This window comes from Echinops telfairi, unplaced genomic scaffold, assembly GCF_000313985.2.
Source record: "Echinops telfairi isolate 266 unplaced genomic scaffold, ASM31398v2 ScPeMD7_7469;HRSCAF=8507_0, whole genome shotgun sequence".
Classification (NCBI taxonomy): Eukaryota; Metazoa; Chordata; class Mammalia; order Afrosoricida; family Tenrecidae; genus Echinops; species Echinops telfairi.
In genome coordinates this window covers 11,966,632-11,971,439 of record NW_022111372.1, presented here as the reverse complement: position 1 = coordinate 11,971,439, position 4,808 = coordinate 11,966,632, and positions in this window count along the sequence as shown.

Sequence of the window (4,808 nt, the reverse complement as noted above, 5' to 3'; positions counted from 1 at the left end):
ACATACATAACAGAAAGTGGAGAATGCTATACCAACAATAACAAAATACAGTATAAATAGGCCCTGATTTGGACAGAGAGAGACAGAATATTAAAAACCAAATCAAGCTCAACATTTATCAAAAGGGTAATCAATTGACTTCACTGATATTTCCACAAATATTCATATAAAATGAACTTAGAAGACATTTCAAATGATGATAAATTTCAAAGAAAATAAAACTTCTTAAAAAGTTCCTTTCCATAAATTAAGATGAAGACTGATAATGTCCAACAAGGAAAGTATCTAATGAATATTTTAAACGTGCAGTATAAATCGATTGAAACAAAAATTTTTAAAATATAACCCATGTATCCACATATTCTCCTCAATTTGTACAGGTTGTTGATATTATGAAGTTCTGATTTTTACCCTGTATTTAAGCCAGCTAGATAGTTTGCCATAGTAGTGTGGATGATGCTAGAATATTAGATCAAAGAAAAGTGACTTTTTAAAACAGGACAACAGTCAACATCAGTCCTAAGTGTTGTGGTAGTTACACAATTTCATGTCAACTTAATTAGAATGAAGGGGTGGAGTCTAGCCTGTTAATCAGATCACAGCCTGATGATTCCCACCTGCTGTGGGTGTGGCTTTCTCATGAGGATTCCAGAACTTCCTTTCTTTCTCCCTAAAGGCGGGGCACACTCTCTCTCTGCTTCACACTCCTGTTGACAAGCCACAGGGAGCCATGCTGATGGCAGCCAAAGCCCTGGAACTGGAGAAGCCACTTGGAGACCCGCACCAGGGCTAAGTGCAATGATGCTTCCACCACCACTCTATCTACACCTGGCCTCTGATCTTCCTGCATTCCACATTGCTGCATATGTGGCATGATTCTAAAGAGGAATTTATGGACTTACATTGGACATATGGGCTAATATTGGACTTAGACTTGGTCTGCCTGGGCTTTGATGGTTTCTCAATATACAATTGTTCTTTGATACACAGCTCTCTCTTACACATGTATCTCTTACACACTGGAATTGTTTCTCTAGTGAACCTGGTCTAACACAAGTGTGATTCTGTGAGATCCCTCTGCGTATCACCACATACATAATATGTTCCACTGAATTTTAAGGAACACCAATACAATGGACAGTAGACAAACATAATCTTTGTTTTGAAACACTCTTTCAAATTTCTAAGACAAATTACACAACAAAAATTTATGAAAACAGTCCACAACAAGGTCTTGTTTGTTGTATACATAGAAAAAAGAAACAAAGTAGTTTCTTATGATTACAGGTTTTTGTTGACTCTCAAACGATGTCCAATGTCTACACTTAATTATTTCAAGCTGTTGCCTGAGAAGAAGGTTCACTTATTTCTGACGTTACTTTTCTCTCTATGTTTATCCAATGATCATTTCTTTGTTTTGTTTTATCATACAAGCTGCATTAAAGTCACGTTTCTATCATATTTTCTGTAATAGCCATACACATGAATTAATAGTTTGGAAGAAAGATATAAATACTGCTGAGAGTAGTCAGAATATTAAAAGGTTATTGATAAAGTTCTATCAAAATCAAATAATAGACTTTATGAGAATGGACAAATGTGGAATTTGTGTATGTAGTGTTGCAGACCTCTTAAAAAGCAAAGAATATGGAGTATAGGAGTTTTTCCTGAAGAAAAATTTTATTTTGAACTTGGTTCAATTTAAACGTGTTCTCTTTCTCCTCTAAAGAATGATTCATTTTTTAAAATTTATTAGTTTCATAGAAAGTTAGACTAGATTGAGATTTACAATCATCTAGACTCATTCACTTGCATATTTGACAATTGATGCTGAGTGTGACCTGGGAGTTAAGCAGGAAATAAAACCTCCATGTGACTTCTCCATGTGGCTTTATCAACTTCCTCACACTGTGCTCCCTGAATTTAAACAGAAAGAAAACATGGAGATTCTTCCTGTATCATTCGGTACGTTGTTTGTAAAATCCTTCAAGGTTGAAATTGGACCCTCTAACTTTTTTCTTAATTTATTTGCATTTGAAATGTGCTGAGCTTACCTCACTCTATCCAAAAGAATAAATTCAAGGTGGATCACAGACCTTGAGATAAAACCCCAAACAATGAGGGCCATTAATGAGGGAATTAGGACAAACCTGAGAACCTTGGCACAAGGAATACATAGGCTATCAGAAATAGGGAAGGATACAAATAAAGAGGAGTCACAAATAGACAAGGGATATACTGAAGATAAGACACCTGTGTACATTGAAATAATTCATCAAGAGAGTAATAAAAGAGCCCATCAATTGGGAAAACATCTTTAACAATGACACATCAGACAAAGGTCTTATTACTAAAATCTACAATACTTTGTAAGCTTACAATAAGAGAAAAACCTAACTGCCCACTGAGGAGGTGGGCAAAGGACCTAAACAGAAGTTTCAGAGTCTCAAATCTGAATGGCCAATAAACATATAAGAAAATGTTCCAGATCATAAGAGAAAAGCAAATCAAAACAACTATGAGATTCCACCTAACAGCCTCAAAGATAGCCCAATTCAAAAAATGAGAAAGCAACAAGTGTTGGAAGGGCTGTGGTGGGATAGGAACTCTCATCCACTGCTGGTGGATCTGTAGGTATGTACAGCCACTATGGAAATAGATTTGGCGATTTCTAAAACAGTTGGAAATTGAGATACCATACAACCCAGCAATCCCCCTACTGGGCATATACCCAGAAGAGGTAAGAAACAAACCATGGCCAGACATCGTGCTCCACTGTTCATTGTGGCACAGCTCACAATCACAAATTTCCATTAACAGACGAATGGATTAAAAAAAACTGTGGTAGACACATACAATGGAGTACTTTGCATTGTTAAAAAGCAGTGATGAATGCATGAAGCATATCGCCGCATGGGAAGAACTTGGGGAAATTATGCTAAGTGAAGTAAGCCAAGCACAAAAAGACAAGTAGAACATGAACCCACTGAGGTAAGTTTATAAAAAAACAAAAGAAAGAAAGAAATGAAAAGAAAAATGCTAAAGGGGCACAGGGAAAAAGCTACTGTATAAAAACACTCCAGAGGTGAGGTCCAGGTAGCATGGCAGGGGCTAGACCAAATCCAAGGGTACATATGGTAGCCAACTAAAAAAGGGGGGGGGGGTGGAGAGATGTGTGGCTGGGGAATAGGGCACTGACCAACCCAAGGGGAGGGTATTGTTTGTGTCTCTATAGGGAAAGCAGGACCAGACATCAATCCAGTGTTCTGGTATGTGAATGCAGCCTGCATGCATGGAGTGGGGAGCCAGTGGAGGGGCCTGAGGGCTTGGCCCCCATACCAACTATGTGGACAACTGCCCATCCCCCCAGAAGAATTTACTTTAGAGGAGGGTACTGAAGCTGCAGCTAGGGTAGAGGGGCATGTCTGATCAGAGCACATGGGAGCAAATGAAGGAGGAGGAAGAGAGAGTGGAGCACAACCTGGCCCACCAGGCCTGGAGGATGATATCTCATTCTGAGCAGCCAAGGCAGAGAGAGGACCATATGGCTGATCCCACTATGAGACATGCCATCCCTCGCTGGCCCATTGCCCTAAGGAGAATAACACTGGAGACTCAGTGTCGAGACAGGCCTGGACTGACCCCATGACACCGAGGCAAAACACTAAAGGAGTGCAGGAGAGCAATGGGGTGAGCAGAGCAGGGAGCTCCCGAGGGAGTACAAAGGATAGACTCTGGGCCCAGAGCGTGGCACCCCATCAGACCTGACTGGAGGACATGCCTGGAGTTCAAAAATAAGACCGTGACCTATTTACAGGTTTTTCTTTCTTTTTTTAATTTTTTCTTTTTCTTTCCCTTTAATTAATTTATTATTTTATGGGTCATTTGTTTTCATTTTTGCTGTGTTTGTTGTGTTCTCATTTGTCACCGTCTTGCTATGCCTTGTTTTTTGGTGCATATTATTATCTCTACAGATCTATCTAGATAAGATAGGCTGGATGAACAGTCTGGAGGAGATAACAACGGGACCAATGATTCCAAGGGGACATGGGAGAGGGGGAGATGGGGGTAAGGAGGTAGTGTTGACCAACCCAGGGAGAGGGGAGCAACAAGTGATCCAAAATTAGTGGCAAGAAGGGTGTGAGAGACCTGGTAGGTTTCATCAAGGGCAATGTAACTGAGAGAAATTACTGAAACCCAAATTAAAGCTGAACATGATAGTGGGACAAGAGGAAAGTGAAAGGAAATAGAGGAAAGAACTAGGTGACAAAAGGTGTTTGTAGAGGTCTAAATGCAGGCATCTACATATGTAAATATATTTATATAGGATAGTGGGGAAGTAGATCTATGTGCATATATTTATAGGTTTAGTATTAAGGCAGCAGATTGGACCTCCAATCAAGTACTTACTCAATGCAGGAACACGGTGTTATATTAAATTGGCATTTCATGATGCACTCCTTCCCGACATGATCTCCGAAGACAAATGTGTGCATAAGCAAAGATGGTGAAGAAAGCTGATGGTGCCCAGCTATCAAAAGATATCGCCTCTGGGGTCTTAAAGACTTGCAGATAAACAAGCGGCCCTCTAGCTGAGAAGCATCATAGCCCAAATGGAAGAAGAACAACAGCCTGGGTGACCATGAGGTGTAGAAGGGACCAAACATCAAAGAACAAAATATCATATCATTGGGTGCCCACCTTCCTGATATGATCACTGAAGACAAAGGTGTGCATAAGCAAATGTGGTGAAGAAAGCTGATGGTGCCAGGCTATCAAAAGATATAGCATCTGGGGTCTTAAAGGCT